General features: G+C 37.2%; 1 protein-coding gene across 3 annotated transcripts in view; it reads left to right on the top strand.

The window, feature by feature from the left end:
- Positions 1 to 18,447, top strand: part of CCSER1 (coiled-coil serine rich protein 1) — a 615,756-nt gene that overhangs the window by 574,179 nt on the left and 23,130 nt on the right. The window lies entirely within an intron of this gene.

Genomic DNA, 18,447 nt, shown 5'->3' on the forward strand with positions numbered 1-18,447 from the left:
TTTGAAATCATTAATGTGTGTTTTCCTTGTTCTGTGTCAGCTCTAGTTTTGCTAAGTTCTAACAGGAAAGGTATGTTAGCAAAGGCGGCAAGCAGACAGGGGTTTGACTTGAAATTTTTCCTCTGCACCAAAGGCTCCCAACTTTCTAGGCAATAGTCAGTCTTCGTTTTCCCCCAGCCACTTTTGGCTGTTTCTAGTGTTCCACAGATGTCTTCTTCCTAATTTTCAGAATAAATCAGATTTGAAAATGAAGCACTTTGTTTGACCACCAGCTCAGGAGACATTTACTTCCAATTGCTAATCTCAAGCTACAGTACTCCTGGTCTTGTTTTTCTAGTCATTTTACCTCTGTTGTTTGCACGCAAGACTGAGCTGGATGGAAGAACCAGTTAGGAGAATCAGTTGGAGGATACCAGAGAACACTGCTAACAAGAGAGCCTCTCTTTCTCTCTCTTGGCCCTTTTTTCCACTAGATTACTCAGTCAGCTCTTCAGGCATTTGCTTAATTCCCAGATGGATACATTTCTGCCCATACATAAAGCTACATGGAATTGAAAATAGCTCATAACTTTAATCCTCTATTATAATGAAACAAGGTAAAGGAAAACAGTGTTGTGTGCAATTATATTTACAAAGACAAAGTAACAGGCAACTTTTCATGCTGTTAGTTTTGAGTGAGGCTGGAACCTGGACAGGATACTAATAGGAACCAGTGCAAGGCAGCAATTGATTATTGCTCTTGATCTCGTGGCTAATCAAGCTGCCAAGGCAGCATGTTAGGCCTTCGTTACAGTCCACTGCTTTTCTTCTGAAAACCTATTTCCCAACAGTCATGCCCCTGCAACAAAATACTGCCTTTGAACTCATGAATCCAGCTGCTGTCTTTTAACACAACCTGTTTGCAGAGCAAAATTAGGTTTGACTTGGAAGTTTAGAGCTCAGTTTTTGAGTTGGGATGAGGATTTAAATGTAAAACCTCTAACACAGAATGCAGTTTTCACTAAAAACCTCTTATTAACTCAGTCTTATCTTTAATCCCAGTTGCACTGCAAATTTGAAGTTACCCCTCTCAAAAAGTTTTGTAGAGGGTTTTTTTTCCTGCATTCATTTCCTTCATTTCAGAATCTGTTTAATAAGTCATTTACCTAGCATTCTGCTGGAGTCTCCTCTGAGTCACAGAGTCCCTTTAAAATAAGCAACATCTGGTAGTCATGTGCATTATCTGTACAGGAGGCTCAGCATGTGTTGATGTTTGCCCCAAGTTTACACATTTTACAGGACATTCCAAGAAAAAACCTATCTGTGGATTTCTAAGCAGAGCTTTTCAACAACAGTGGACAGTTGCCAGGGTATGTTAAGAACAAAATGCAGCTTTTGCTGGGTGAAGAACACAGTATCTGTACCATGCAGTCTATCTGCTGATAAGTTGCTGTCACACTGATTTTCCCAGAGCAGCTCTCTATTCCAGACTATGTGTGAAGAGCTTGAAGGATAATGGGTTGAACTGTGCTGTCTGCATAGTTGCAGCTTCTGGCACACAATGCAGATGCAATCCTTTTCTTATAGTACAAAAGATTTTAATCTAAAATCACATCCAGTCCCTGAACAGCTTATCTGCACCAATGCATTATTCCTAGTACTTGATTCTAGCTAGGTAATACCTGGAGAATGATCTGATTTTCAAGTTTCCCCCAAAATGAACTGTTATGATTGTAAAAGCTCAGCTCTGTATCTTGAAGCTGTGATTGTCTTGTCTTTCTCTTGTTCCTGTTTCCCATCCATGCACTTTTTCCTGATTGGCAATACAAGATCACCTTCACCTGGCTTAAGTCCATTATGATCTCCCCAAGTGTTTCTTCGTGAGTTTTCCTTGTCTTACCCTCCATGAGTGCTGCTTTAGCAGCACTCACACACTTTCCTACATGATATATCCACTATACAAATGCCAATCTAAAACACCCACAAGTTTTTCACTCTCCTGACCAATCCCTTACTTTCTGCATCTCATCTTCTTAATTACGTTCCCATTGCTTTTAATTTGCACTCATCACACACAATATATGAAATCACTTCCTCACTTGAGTCTTACCATTATGCCACCCTTCTGAAAATGAATTCAAAATTAAACTATCTTGTCTCCAGTTTGGGTTTTGTGATGTATATAATCTACTATTTTAAGTTTTTACAAGGTGGTTATCCAAATGTGCATCATCCAATTTTGGAGGAGGTGAAAGTGAAAAAAACCTTGCTAAGTTTCAAGGGAAAGAGAAAAAAACCCCCACAGACGGCTTTAGCATCAAACTGCCTGTGAGTAGCTGCTGGAGCTTGCTGTGGGGCAGAGCCCTGGTCATGGCAGTGTCACTGAAGCTGCTTGGTGGTCAGAGGTCACAGATCTCAGTTGCCAGAAGGCTCTTGCTGCTGAGTGTTCTTATGGAAATGCCTACAGAAAGGATTTTTACCGAAGGTTTCTAGCATAGGAAGCTGAGATGTACCTGTAGGTATGAGGGTCTCTTGTGCAGTCTGCCTGGTAGAACTCTAGGATTTTTTAAGTCAAAATTTTCTTTATCAAAATAAACAGGAGGAAGTCTAGCACTTTGCTCAGCAAGTGCTGTAACATCACAGAATGCTTATTTCCAGATCTGAGCTAATTACTGTGAATGCATACACAAAAGGTCTCTTTCATGTCTAGATACATATATACATGCACACATGCATGCCATAAAAAAATAACATTTTGAGGAGTGTATTTGTGTTCCCATGTGTAGGACTCCTGCAGTTTGTCAGCTTGTTCTCATGCTTGCATCTGAAATGTGCTGTTTCAATGCCACCCTACTGGGATAATTCCCTATTTGCAGTATTTAACATCTAAGATTATATTCCTTTTTCAGTTGGCACTCTTTTTGGGGTTTGTTGAGTAATAACAATAAGTAAACACCTGAACATAGAATACTGGGGGGAGAGAAAGTGCTGACTGTCACTGGAACAAAAGAGTTATGTGAGAATTGTTAATGATCTTACCCTCAGGAGTACAAAAATGTTCACAACATTTAAAGAAATGATGTAACTTTAACAGCTTGACAATACCATTGTCAGTGTTCATCCCATGAAATGTATCAGATCATAGGTGACATCCCCATCTGTAGAGCCTTTTTGTGTTATGAATCTTCTCCTTTGTGTCTTTGTCAGCTGCTGGCACGGTTGTCTGCCTCCCTGTATATTACAGCAGTGCACACACATTCTTTTGTGTGAACATCCATCTTAGAACATTAGAAGAAAACCAAAACAGAAAAGAGAAAAATAAGGAGGAAACCTTCATTTATATAATGCAGTACAAATCACCATGTCAGTTTCTGACTTGTTTGTCAATAGTATTAGGTAGGGTATTAAAGGAAAAACAATTTAATACAAATCAAGAGAGCTACAGCAACTTTTAGAGTGATAGATTCAGTGAGTGAAACTAATTCATATGTAGCATGGTGGTCTGTATGGAGAGTATTAGTGGAGAGTATTAATGGCTTCTATCATCACATTTCTCATTTGAGTTTTTAAGGTAGCATATTTAATTGCAGCTGTACAGGTGGCTGGGAATGAAGTGTGGGGTAGCTGTTCAAGGGGTCTTCCATAGATATGAAATTAAGAAATATTGCTAGAGAGTCCTGTTTCAATTGTCAAACAAGTGTGGCTTTCTAATTTTTTTTTCACTTCTTTCTTCTGGTTAGTATGTATTTTTGTGGGGTCACATGTCCTGCATTTGTCCAATGTAGCTGAAAGGAAATCCTAGCGCAGAGAACTTTGCTGCAAGGGGTTCATTACAGGATTAATTACTAAGTTGAGACAAAATTCTACCTGCTTATGGGGAATCCTTTGTCTTCAGAATTTGCCTTGAATATCACTGTCTTTATTTCTTCTTGGAGGCTACTTCCTTATTCCATTAAAGTGAAGGAAAGAAATGCTGTGGATGTGAGTCCTAGCATTTGAGCATATGGTTGTCAACAGGTGTAAGACAAGACTGAGCATAGTTTTTTCTGCAAAATACAAATGTGTCTATATCCATAGTGCTCATCACTGGCTACTAAGAAGGGTCTTGATTGAAGACCCTCAGATGTAACAGGTAGGATATGTGAATAAACTTCTTCCTCATGATGTCTACATTGTCAAAAGCCAGGTAGTGTCCTAACCTGATATGCTTTTGGGAGCCTGATAAAATTTTTGAATTATTAGAAATTTTCATATGCTTTTGTCTTCAAAGTGTAAGCAATGTTGACAAAAAATTGTGGTCCAGATAGATTCTCCTCTGTGCAACTTCTGTGGAGCATCCTGAAATCACTGGGGCTTTATGAGACTATTTCTTGTGAGACTTTTAAAAGGATTGGGAAATGAAAAGAAAGATTTCATCAGAAAGTACCTCTAGTCCAGAGATTACTCCTGGAGGCAGTATCAAACAGTTGAACGCTCTTTGTTTTGAAATATGCAATGGTTAAATTGCTTTGATCTGTTTTATATCTGATACCTAAGCATATGCTATCTATTTTGCTTTCTGCTGCCTTTGTAATTGATCCCAGTCATGAAAGAAATCAGTTGTTCAGGTTTTGTATTTAAAGAGAGAAGTAGCTAGTCCTTGTGTGATATGCCTAAGCAAACAGTTTTGGGGAAGAAGATTACAGAAGAAGGGTAGTGGCTTCCTCTTCAGTTACTTCCAAAGACAAGAAAATTTAGTTACTATTGCCTGTAGGTTACCAAAGGCAAAAGAGCTGTTGGTGGTGGAGAGCAGTAGTGGCAGCCTCTTCTTCTTAAGATAAAATGTTTAAAGTGCAAAGTTTGTGGGCATTCTTGGAAGTAAGAGAGAAAGTCTTTATCCAGACAAGCTTTCAGTTAAAAAAAATGGTAGTTCAAATGCTGAATACTCCCAGCAACAAGAATACATGTTCACTACACTGGTTAATTCCACCAGGATATGGGAGGAGACACTCAATGTGTGGAGGTGCACTGAGAGCTTTCATGAAAAAAGATTAGAAGTATTGAGTATGACTGAATGAGCAATGGACCTTCCTAGGCACATAGGTCTAATGGTTTCTCAAAGTCTCACCATTTCTCTTTCCTCTGCTGTGTTTTGATTTTATTACTGATGTACACTACCCATCATGAAGTGGAATGTATATGATTTACCTTGGATTTTCTCCTATATCTAGTCAGAAGACAGTGAATGCAGGTAGAAATTATGCTGAAAGTTCAGAAGTGATCATTTTGATGAAAACTTACCACTAAACAGAGTGCGTTTGGAAAGCGTGAAGTACCCCGTGTGCACTAATGCAAATTCTTCATTAAAATCCTTCATGATAAATGATTATTTGCTGTAGGAAGAGCCCAGTCTGCTGGGTATATCTCATTTTCCCCATAAAAGTTAGAATTTTAAAGTGTGTTCATCTTACCAAGTTCAGCACCATATTTTTCAGTCTAGTCCCAAATAACCTCATGGTATAATCTCCCAAAATAAACATCACATTCCACAGAAAATGCAGAATTTTCATAATCTCTCCAATAAAAAACATGTGTGCTTGTATTCAAGACATTGTTTGAATTTAGAATGTTAAACCCACAAACAAAATATATGAACTGAGTATTTCTAATTCTACTGAATGTGAAGAATCTCCACCACACTGACCTTACAGGTTATTGTTTTTAGTGCACAAAATGCTTCTTGCTCAGCAGCTTTGTGTTATATAGAAAAGAGCTCTTTCAGGTTTTCTTATCTGTAGCATTATTACTGTGTTGTTATGGTGTGTTATCACTTGAGCAGCTCTTTCAGCAGGTTCTGAATTTGTACCTTGCTGTCACCCTTCAGAAAACCCTGCGAGTTTTTTATCTTTGCACTCACAACAAGTGTTTGAGATTTTACAGCTCTCTGCCATTGGAACTTTTTCACATGGTTGAGAGTCAGAGCAGCAGGGAGCAGAAAAACCACTGACATTTGTGCAAGTTGTTGCAATCAGCCTTTGCAGAATACAGGTTTTCAGGGTTTGGTTTTTGGCTTTTTTTGGGGTGGGAGGATAATGTGGTGTTTCAGATGAAAAGCTGAAGAATTTTATATAGGATAGATGCTCCTCTGTTTCACCCTTCCAAAAGTTTCAATAAGTGGATTTATCCATAGATCAAAATATAATTAGTCAACCTGTTAAGTTGCTGCTTTCTCTTTTGGTAGTATGAATTCTTGTACTGCATATTCTGCAATGCAGATGTCATCAGCTGTATTTCCAAATAACATATTTCATGATTTCCTATTAATGAGCTTTTTTTGTATCCTAATATATCAATGCTGGTACTGCATGGTAATGCAATACTAATTTCTCTGCTAGAGTTTTGGTTTATAAATGCTGTTGCCACTGCTATAGATGTATTATGTCTTTTCCAGGGTAATTTCTTATGTAAGTCTATGACTATATTTTTTAAAAGGAAAAGGAAGAAAGGAAAAACAAAGGGAAAAAAAAAACAAACTTCCCAATGTCCCTGTGACTATTATTGAATGTTAGGCTTTGGGTTTTTTTCTCTAGAAATAGACAGTGAAGAAAAGTCTATGTGCAGTTTAATTTTTGCTAAGGAAATACTGTAACTCACATTGAGAATTGAATGGGATGAATCAATTCAGCATTACAAACTTGGAGAGAAAATTCTGAGAAACACCAGAAAAGCTGTTCCAGGTGCCCCATCTCCCTTTGTGGCATTTAAAAAGCAGCATTCTAACAGTTTTTAAAGCAAGATTATGTAACACCTCTGGCACTAAGCTAAGGTAACCCCAGGTCTTGCTCCCAAGAGTTTCATCCTGCAGTGACAGTTCTGCCTGGTGTGTCTGAGTGTCCCCTCTGAGCTTTGGTGCATGTTGGAGGCTTGCTTTGAGCTGGCTTCCCTCCTGGTGTAGCTGCATCCAGCTTTGCCCACCAGGGCTGTTTGCCATGCCAGGGCAGAGTCCCTCGTGCTCCCTCTGTGTGTACCCAGCACCTGGTGTGAAGTTCACTGCCTGTTCCACAGGGGTCCCTAGCACAGCACAGCAAACCAAATCCTGTTGAAAAGAAAAGGGAAAAACCCAGAAATGCTTACTAATTGGGACAAATGAAATGTCATCTGAAATAAAATCAGTCTTACTGTTCGTAACCCACCAGTTTAAAACCTGTTTGTTCCAGTGAGATTACTTACTACTATAAACATGCACTATAGTTTTTCTGGTTTTAGTACAGTTTCCCTTGGAGTTCAGGGAGCAGGAAAGGAGGAAAGAAAAATAGAACAGATAAAAATCAGATCTTGTTGAACACAGTATAGAGAGAAATGAGGAAAATCTCAAGCTGGAGCCTACTATTCTGTTTGCAGAAAATAAAACCTTACTGAATATGTGGGCTTGTTGAATTAAATAACACTCATTGAAACAGGAAAGAAGTTCAAAATTCCTATAAAAAGGATTCTTACATAAGGAAGAATAGGTATTATAAAAGAATTATTGATCTGTGAATTATGTCAAACCATAAAAGCCCATTCAGATGATGGTGGTTAAAAACCAAAATAAGTGAAGACAGCTTTGAATATAGTAATTTAGAATTTATTTAGGACCATGAATAATAAGTCACATTAGCAGTAATTCACATCTGTGCTGTTATGGGTCACTAAAACTGTCTTATATTTTTATGTATTTATCTCCAGTAAGAAATATATGTTAATATGCCACATATGTAAGTGATAAAAACCTAAAATTTGAAAGGGGAAGGTTTGACTAGTCTTGAATAGACATTTATGATAGAACAGCTGGATTTGATTCATTATTCCATGAAGCTTTAAAAAGCTTTTAGTCTTCAGACCAATCATAAGGAATAGCTGGCATCTAGTACAAGTCATAGTTCTGTGAGGTGAACAAAATGTGAAAAGAAATTTCTCAGGTTTTTCCTCACCTTTCTATCATGTGCCCTTTTTATTTTTGGCCTTATTGGTATTCTTGGTTTAAAGGAGAAAGGGAAGTGTATGAAGTTAAACTTTTATGGCATAGATGGTAGAAAATCACTTTTCTTCTAAAAGAGATCTAGGGTAGTTGCACAAATCAGTGTAGAGGAGATTTTCAGCTACAGCAATTCCCCCTCTCAGTGAGCTGACCCAGCCAGGACAATGCAGATAGGGGCTCTGCCCTACTGTTTCAGTCAATCATGCTGTGCTGGTTTTGTACTGCAGGGGCTGCGAGCACTTCAGGTTTGCTTATCAACACTTGCTAATTCTTTTGTGGCTCTCCTCCACCAACCTCCAGTGGAACAGGTGCCAGAAAAGCCAAGAAAAGTCAGTAGCCAAGGAATCACATGCTAAACCAGAAATAAACAAGTAAACAAAAGCAGAAAATGATGGCAGAGGTTTCACTGATGTGCTATTCAAGCATACAAGGGCTAGTATTGGTGTTCAGCTCCTTCAAGGGAATGATTGCACCTTATGCAGTTAGAATTGGAGAACTCCAGTTATGCAAATCAGGATTCTGCACATGAGGAAAAATCACATTTCCCAGACTGGTGAGAAGACAAAAGTTTACCACTAAAATTAAAACCCAGTGAAACTCAAGTCTCTCTTCCCTTCTACCCTTTTCTACTTTCTATAACCTCCTCCCTTCCCACTTTGATTTTTTTTTTCTCTCAGTGTTCAATATCAACAATACTTCCCCTCTGACTTCCAAAGGAGTATTCTCTACATTATGCAGATGAAGAAAAAGCAAGTGCCGAGCTCTAGATGCACATTAGATGGTTCTTTCTAAAAATAGGTGGTCTCTATGGCAATATTTCACAGTGCCCTTGAAGGTGAAAATTCAGTTTTGCTAAGCAGAAGTCTTTCAGCAAAAATGACAGATCTCACTTCTATAAGGAGATTGCTATTGTCAAAGCTGTATATTCAAAAAGCCAGAAGTATTTTTTAAAAAGCCAGGAACTAGACAAACTCTTCCTCTAGAAACTGTTGCATGTTACTGTTTCATTACTTTGATATTATTTTTGTCTCCTTTTGTTCAGCTCTACAAAATTTCATAGTTTGATTTTCTCAATATGATGACCAAGACCTTTATGAACTGTTTAATTTATTATAGAAATTAAACACTCAACTCTCCTTATCACTTCAAGAATTGTTTGTGCTTGCAGAAGGTGCCTGAATATTAGCTATAATTGACTAATATTGCTCTGTAGTATAGCCTTCATTAAAGTTTGGCAGGGTAACTTCATTCCTATGACTTTAGGTCATTTAAAATAGTGGGCATATACCATGACAAAGCAGGACCCTTGCTTTCAGCAAATGACATTACAAGGATAAGGCAAAACATTTGTTCTGCTCAATTCTTAAATGGTGAGAATTGCTAAGATTAGTACTGGTGGAATTTTAAATTACACTTCTGTCCTCCTGGAGTTTTGTAGCCAGTAGTTTAGTATTTGTGTGCATTTAACACCAAAGTGACAGATCCATAGACATGGGCAGATCCATGCACATGGGTTCTGTTGTGGCTCTCATTCAGGCAATAAACACGAGATTTTATATCACCTTATCAACTGTTTATCCCTTAATGCTTTTCATTAGAAGACATGAAGAGTGCTGTGAAATAAAATGGAACTGGAGAGGGCAATAAAGAAACCATCAAATTTAGTTATGTACTGATTTTCAGTGTGCAGTACATATCTACATATATGTAGGACACATGTAAAGTTATAATGTTAGTGAATTCTGGGATGCTTTCCTAATAATAAACATGGAGTTAGAAGCTTTGAGAAAGCCCTGAGAGTCACACACAGAATTTTCAGTGTCAAGTCGTGTCACATCACTGCCTAGGGTATCAGACCCTCATAACATCACAAATCATCTGTATTTGCATATGGTCCTGCTCTACTGAATTAAGTTAGCCAAAGTGCCTCAAGAATCTGTCTAGTCTAGTAAGAATCTGTCATTATTTTATAAAACTTCTTGGTGATGTGCTATTGAAGTGAACATGAAGCACCATAGAATCATATAAAAACTAATATAAAAACACAAATGTGGCAAACTAATGTGAATTATTTTCATAACATTTGTGTTAATTTTCGCTTTATTTTCCATGAGCATTAGATGATTAGATGTTGTGGTGGGATTTACTATGATAATATTAGAACCTGCAATGATAATTTGCAGTGTTGCTCCTGTAATTTCTTTGTCTTCAAAACAGAATTGAAAATAATGGGTAATGTGACTCTACTTAGCAAGTTGGTTTTTTTTTTGTAGAGGATCAGAAAATCCCTCTTGGAATGTGAAGCTGCCGAGAAACATGAGAATTACTTTATCTGTTACTGGGAAAGACATTGCTTGATTTTCCTGGTCTAGGCTAAAAAACAAAGAGAGTTTTTAATGAATTTTACTTGTGTTCCCTTTCCCATGTCACATGTTTGAAACATGTTCTGAACATTAGTATTGACAGAATGTGTTGTAGATATTTATAAAAAAAAAACAAAACACATAAGAGGACAGTGAGAGGGAATTTATTTACTTTTTGTATGTATATTGCATCTCTTCCCTGAAGCACTTCATAGCCCAAGAGAATTTTCCTCTCCATTATGAATCATTTTCATATCCACTGAACACTGAAACTGCTTTTCAGATTAATAATAAAAATACATTTTTAAGGCAACAAATCTGGAAAACAAAATCCTGTGCACAGTACTTACATTGCTGCAAGACTTACTTTTTCTATAACTATGAGGAAAAACCTCACCAAGTCAGGAATAGAAGGCTAATGAGAAGCTTATTTGTTCTTTTGTTATTCACACTGATAAAGCAACCTTGAGGTTTGAAATGCTGCTATCCTAAAAGATATCAGTTTGCTGAGGTGCTAAAAGACACTTCAGGTTGTACTGAATGGCTCAGGTAATAAACCTGAAGGTAATATACATCAGTGAAATGCACTTTGAAAACATCTCTAAAGGAATTATTTCATGCTAATAGTTTGCTAACTTCTTTAATTTCAATGAGTATATGAGCCAGTTTCTTTGAATGTTATTGTTGTGTCCAAGTAAAAGAAATAGAATTTAGAGACACACCAAAGTACATCTCATTATTCATTCCAAGTGCTCAGCCTGCCCAGCTGATCAGCTTTCAGCATATTTTTGTGCCCCATGTAAACAGCAGAGCTATGCTAAGCACATTAATCAGTGGCTTCATGAACAAACATAGAAATGGAAAAAAGTTCTGTTGAATCTTAATTCCTAATGCACACATTAGGTGCCTTCTTCCCTCCCTTTCTTCTTTTTCCCATTCTTCCCTTCTGCCCTTTCTCTCCCTCAAGGTTACTGAAGTTTGTATCACAGACCATATTTATGGTTTTTCCCCTCACCCTCTTTCTTTTTTGGGATTTTCTGCCCTTTCCCAACCAAACACACTCTGCCCCAGGCACTGCCATTCTGGCTGAGGGGCTCAGCTGTCCCCTGTGGTGTGTTGGTTGGAGCTCCACTGCCTTCTCCTTTGCTTCCCCCCCCCCAGGGAAGTTTCACTTTATTATTAATCTGAAAATGAAGTCAGTTCAAGCCCTGCATGCAGGGGTTCAACAAGCCCTTGGCATTTCACAGTGGTGGAGCCTTCCTAGCCAGAATAAAATTTGTCGCCTGGTGAAAAGCACAAAACCTGGGGATTGCTGAGTCATAGACAAATGTCCCCTAATTAAATTCCAGAATGCAGGGTAATCTTTACTATTGTTTTGCTAGTAATGCATTATTATAAGACTGAAGATGGAGAATAGTGTGTATTGTGTAAAGTGACCATTTTATTACACAGCATAAGATAACTGTTTCTTCTTGAGAATTGTTCTCAACAAGATCATTACAGGATATTGATTAGTCATAAGAATTACAATGTTTCTCATTACTATCTGACTGTGCAAAATTAAGAAAATAGCAAAACAAATTCCTGTAGGTTATAATCTGTCTTGTTGTTCCCTTGAAAATAAAGGGGAAAAGAGGTTGTGTTTCAATCTTTCCCCTGGCAAATTTGAACCACAATGTTAAAGTGAAAATTTCAATGTTGCTTTTCACAGAGCTCTATGAGCTCCAAGCTGTGACTTTTAAACAAGTTTGCATCCAGATCTGATTTTGGCTTCTACAAGATGGTAGGTTTACAGCTTTACTGTTAACAGTAGAGTAAAATTGTATGCAAACTCTGTCATTAGAATCCATGTTGTTTTCTTTTGAGGACTGTTGACTGTGCTACTCTACAATAGCCTTATCAACAGACTGCACTTGCTGAGAAAGAAATGGGCTGAAAATATTCTATGGTTGTTTCAGAAACAAATCTAAACTATTACCTGCAATTCAATGTATAGTATAATGCTAACTGAATTAGTATTTCATAAAGCAGTTTAATGACATTTTAATTATATTTCAGAAAAAATATGTTGTATGGTTTTGTACTTTGTTATAGGAGTGTTACCACATTTATTATTTTTCCTTTTTCCAATTTTTTGTTACTATTACTGGCATTTTGTAGTCTGAGCAGTTTAAGCGTAAAATTTCTTACATTAAATCATTTGACACTTTTAATGCTAATAAATTTTGCTTCTTCAAGAGGAAAAATGGTGAATTTGGGTTCTTGTCTGTAAGAGAGCATGTTTGGACACAGGGAACTGGTCGTAACCAGCAATCCAAACAACTCCCCATCCCGGGTAACGTGGGTGACAAAGAATCCCAGTGGCTAAGATTGGCATTATTCAGACATTGCATAATTGCAGTCCTAGGAGAAGCAGCTCTTTTTAGCTTTAACAGAACCTCTGAGGTAGGTAGGTAGGTAGGTGTCCCTTCCTTGAGAGCACAAACAAGAGTTTTAGCTTCTGAGATATCCAGACATAATGATATCCCAGCTCCCCCGCATTGCATCCTAAAGATTGAATGTGTTCTTTATGAAACTGTTTTTCCATGTAAAACATGGTGAACTGACTGCTGTGTGTGGTAAAACTAGAGAACTGTGCCAATTTTCAGTGAACTGACAATCCCAAATTTATATTGAGAGTACAATAGATGATCTTCTTCTGAGTTATATATGGTCATTTTCCTATGATGAAGGAGAAGGAAAAAACAGAGACCACAGAATTACAACAACCTACAGATGTTCTCTCCCAAAGAGCAGTAAAATAAAATGAAGTTTTTGCCATTTGTTTCAGTGAGGACTAAATTAGCTTGATTCTGAGGAAGCAGCTTCAGAAATAAAGTTAATAAAAATGAAATAGCTTTCTGTTAAAAAATAATTAGCTTCCTTTTCCTTTTTCTTTATCAAAACAACAGGGAAAAAATAACATAGAATAGCCTCTTTGCTGAAATACTCACTAGCATCTAGTCTTCAGACTGAATTTAAATATTACATCATTACATTTTATTGTGACTTTTCATAAAACTAAACACCATGTTCTATTATTCAAACAAGGTCAGACTTAGCTGAAATTGCAAAATTTCCTATATATTTCCTCCATACATTTTTAAGGATTAGTACAAAATTTTAACAAAGCTCAAACCTCAATTATTGGGCAAATCTTCGGAGGTTTTTCTCATTTTCTGTAATAAGTTTTAGTGGAGATTTTTTTGAAATTCAGCTTGCTGTTCTGCTGCATGATAATGGTACATTTTGGCCAGACTACTGGAGTAATTTGAGAGGAGGAATGATGTTTTGGTTATTTCCATTTAAGCACTCAGTCTTACTTGAGATATATTACTCATGATCAGAGTAGCATTATGAGCTCTTCTTTTAAAATGTCTAATATATTAATATAATATTAGGGAGCTTTCTTTCCAGCAGGGTCCTAATGTGCTATGCCTGCACATTAAAACATTCAGAAGTAAATTCCCATTATTAAGGGCCTAATTTGGAGCTCACTAAAGTTAGGGGGTTAATTTTTACATTCCTTGGTAAGAAACTGAGTTATATAATTTAAGGGCTGAACTGAAGCCCTTAAGAATTTCATAAAAGTGCACCTGGGAATACAAATTAGATTCTTTCTACATAATTTTTAAAGTTAATATATATGATATAGTTAGCAATCCTGGGGACGTAGGTCAGAAATTACCCTTTTCAGACAGGAAAGCAATCCTGAATGAGTGAGGTGACAGTAAAAGTAGCAGTAAATTTATATGAATCATTAAAAAAAAAAAAAAAAACAAAACAGGGGGAGGAAATAAAAAAATACCGCAAAAAAATTTAAAAAAATGAGATGAGTATAAAGAAGACCAGAAGTTTGAGGTAGGATTAAAGATGTTTTCAACAAATATGTTCATATCACTGAGGGCTGTATACATTGGCTTCAGAGAGCTTTAATTTGAACCTCAAGCAAGATTTTTAGAAAACTCATAGCCTAAACTTGTGGCATTAAAATAAATCTGTTGGATTGTTTTGAAAACACTATGTGCAATGGATGGAAGGATATATGCATGGAATACATGCACCTTATACAATTGTTCTTGGCCTCAGGAAACCTTTCCACTACCTTTTGTGCAGAGTTCAGAGACTTGATGTAAAAATGAAGAGGAAAGGATTCTTGTATTGCAGCAAATTCTCTATTGCAGTGTCTGAGCTTCCATTATAATGGAGGAAGTGGGAGGTAAAGATGGATTTCCCCCTTTGCATCCTCGCTCTAAAAGCTCAAAAACTTGTGTCCTTAATGGTCTTTAAAATATACTTAAAATACATCCTTAAAACATATTCTGATAGCAATATCTGCCTCTAAAATCTCATCATGCACATTTCACTGTATACATAACAAAGGAGAAAAGCAATATCTTCCTTCTCAGTTATCTGTAAAGCCACGGACAATAAGTTCTCACCTGATACTTCTGGGAGTTAGTATCTCTCATATTTGCAGTTACTAAGATATCAGAAGGGGGGGAAAAAAACCAACCAAACAAAAGAGCCTTTTAGGTGTGTTTCTTAAAGCCCCAAACCTTCAGTAAGAGTCATGTTGGTGTATGCTCAGGTCCACTGGGCAATGCTCTCTGGAAGCAGCTGGCCACAACTGCACGCAAAGGACTTAAATCATAGCAAAGTTCTGTTTTCAGCAACAAAATGTTCTGGGGACCTTACAAGGGCTCTGTACAAAACAGAGTTTCACCTGAAAGCCACAGCTACCATTTGTCTTGTGTACAGCTTTATATCACCATCTGCAGTCATTTGTCTAAATTCAGGATCCCCTCCCAGAAACCTGTAAGGAAAAGAAAGGTTTAATTATGAAAAAGGCTTTGTCTGGGTCATTACATCACTTGGTTATGAGCAGTGTGGATAAGCAAAAACCCTATTACCCTCACTCTCAATATAGAAACATCACAGTAATTCAAAGCTGGAAAAATTTTGGAAATACCTTTTTCAATATATGTAACAGGGCATAGAAGTGATTCTGATTTATTTCTCCTATATTGAATAGTGTGTTTGAGAATAGCAGTAATGGTGATAAATAATAATCTGATAAAGAGTCTGTCACATTTTAAAGTAAGCAAATGCCTGCCAGACCAGAACAGATGGACTTTGGGTGTTGCAGGATAAGAGTGCATTGAGAATTTCATTATCTCTTCTGTAAGAACAAACTATGAACCTTTTGTTTGCTCTGTGTAAAAGCAGGTACCTTTTACAAGCAGTGAAGGTGTAAGAACCATGTTCTTCTGGACTGGAATCCAGAATGCCTGAGTCACTCCTGGGGTTGAAAGATTGTTGTGTAAAATGAGAAAATCATCCTCTTTGTCATGTGCCTATTAGCTGATATTTCATCCTTTTCTCCCTTGATTGTAATCAGAATGACTGTATTAATACTTGTGAAGGGATCGTATAGTGGAGGACAGTATTTGTATGAGTGGACACATTAAAATGAGGGAAGTCTAAATGAAAAGGAATTATTTAAGCTGAACTTCTGAAAGATGAAACACTCAAGTACTTTATACCTGGCATCATCCTTCAACTGGTACTTCCATAATATGGACAGCAATGTTTTACATCCTCCTGTCACCAGTAGCTTTCACAGCAGCATTTACTGAATCATGTTATCTCCCAAATTTAGTAATAAAATTTGTCTTTACAACTTCTTTTTAAACCTGGAAAATATACATACATTACACTTTTGCAGATAGATTTTTTAAAATGTCATCCTACAAAACAATATATTATGTCTGGTTTTAAACAAATCTCATCTCAGTGGAAGTCAATTGACAGCCAGTGCTTTAGGATGATGCAGAGCCCATGGAAATCCCATGTAAATGTGTTTATTCCAATACAATTTTTATTAATAATTTGCATCCTAGAAAGAATTATGAAGGACTCTGTATATATTTCAGGTTTTCATTTGGGTTTTGTGATCATTTACTTGAAGACATGACATTTACCATGATGATGGCTTTAATTTAACAGCCTAATAGAAACAAAGATAGTTGGATGTTTATGGCTTTTTCCTACTGAAGCAGGGAATATGAAGTTCCTTAACAGCAAAATCATGTTAGATGGTACCCTTGGGAAATTCCAGAGTTGGTGACTCCCACTGATGTCACACAGAGAAAAGTTCAGGCATTCTTAATAGAGTATGCTAATAATGGGTGAATTCTGATTCTTACAAAGTATCAGGGGAAGACAAGGAAATGAGGTATGAGAATGAAATAATTTAGAGAAAGTTCAGCCAGTATTTGCAGCTGCTTCCATGCCAGGATAAACCAGAACTAGGAAAAAGTCTCGGAGAAGAATGTGGCAGATCCAATAGCCGTGGAGGCTGGATGGAGGTGGCAGGGACATAGGACTAGGAGCAGGAAGGTTGTAGTTGTGAGCAGGGAAAACTGCAGATGGCTGGGATCCTTTGTAATGCCCTGTGTCCACAGGAGTCTTGATTCCCTTCAGGAGCAAATGCTGTTGGTGCATCACTGCACAAGAGAAGCACAAGTGCTCTGCATCTGGCAGCAGAGCTCAGGCAGGGGAGGAGATGGATCTCCACCAAACTTCCTTGCATAACCTGCTTTCACTTTCCACATCACTGCCCTCTCATTTAAAAAAAAAAATAATAAAAAAAAATCTTGGTCTCCCTCTTTCCTTTCAGCTGATTGTTCTGGCCGATTTTCTTGTGTGACTAAAACGCACCTGATCAGTGAATGGGTTTGGTTGAAAAGTAACTGTCCACATAGAGAGAGGTTGGAAAGATGTAGTTTTCATCCACACCAGCTTCCTTACTTAATTCACTGCATAGCCACTCAAACCTTGACACTGGCACAAGGGAATTAATAGGGATGGCTGCAGAAAGTTAAACAGTAAAGGTACAAAGCTTAATACAGCGGGGTGAGTTTTGTGCACAGAGGGTTCTTCCCCATATTGGCTAGCATAGCAGTGCCTGGTTTAGTTGCTCAATTTTAAAAGGTGTGGTTCCCAAGAGAAATATCCTGTGGAGAACCCAAGGTCCCCCGGGTAGAAGTTTAAATAATGATGTGTGGATGCTATACCCTGCTTGAGGTGATTCCCTGCTTGGTAGATATCCTGTTACAGCCTCATGTTTGAGAGCAAAGCAATAGTGACCAGAGTTAAACACAGCAAATACAGCCTGAACAGAGACACAGCTGCTAAATACAGGGCATTTCTGAAACAGGCTTTGGAATGCACTGCATCTCTCTGAATACAGACACAAAGCTTGGCAAGATAGGGACATTAAGGGCCTTTTTTAATACCTCACCCCTATAAATTATTTCATTCTCATACTTCATTTCCTCGTCTTCCCCTGATAATTTGTAAGAACCAGGATTCACCTCTGATTAGCATACTGTACTAAGAATGCCTAGTTAAAGACTTTGCTGACACAGTACAAATGGGAAGCTGCATATATTTTTCTTTTATGTGTCTTTTTCAAATCAAGCATTTTGCATGCTAAAAAGTCAAGCTGTTGTTGCTTTCTACCAGTAATAGCCATAAATGTTAAGAATAAAGTGAAAATAGCTTAGCAAATTACTATATATTTCTTTCCCAAGAGAATGAAATAACATATAATAGGTATTGTTTATGGCACTGTAGACTAGCTAGATTTAGTGTGCTTTTTATTTCACATCTACACTGGCTATACATATATACATATAATATAATATTTCACATCTACACTGGTCAAATTCAGACAGTACATCATTTCAGCATTTCTAGCAACGTTATAGAAAATATTACCTGTGCAATGTGACCTGACCTGTTCTTACACTTCTTGTGGGCAAAAAATTCATCATTTTTTTTCACTAGGGTAAAGGATTTTTTCCTTTCTGCATTTTGATATTATGTGAGTTTTTTCCTTCTCCACATTCATGAGGTTTGTTCTAGGCAACATTGTTTGAACACTAAGATTAAAAGCTCCAAGGAGGAAGTAAAATATTTTTATTAAGACGAATCTTAAATAACAATCAATAGTATTTTTTCTGTGTAAATATCTACTAAACCTAGAGAGGGAAGTTTGAA

This window comes from Agelaius tricolor, unplaced genomic scaffold, assembly GCF_023055355.1.
Source record: "Agelaius tricolor isolate 1412-34295 unplaced genomic scaffold, bAgeTri1.0.p SCAF_8, whole genome shotgun sequence".
Taxonomy (NCBI): Eukaryota; Metazoa; Chordata; class Aves; order Passeriformes; family Icteridae; genus Agelaius; species Agelaius tricolor.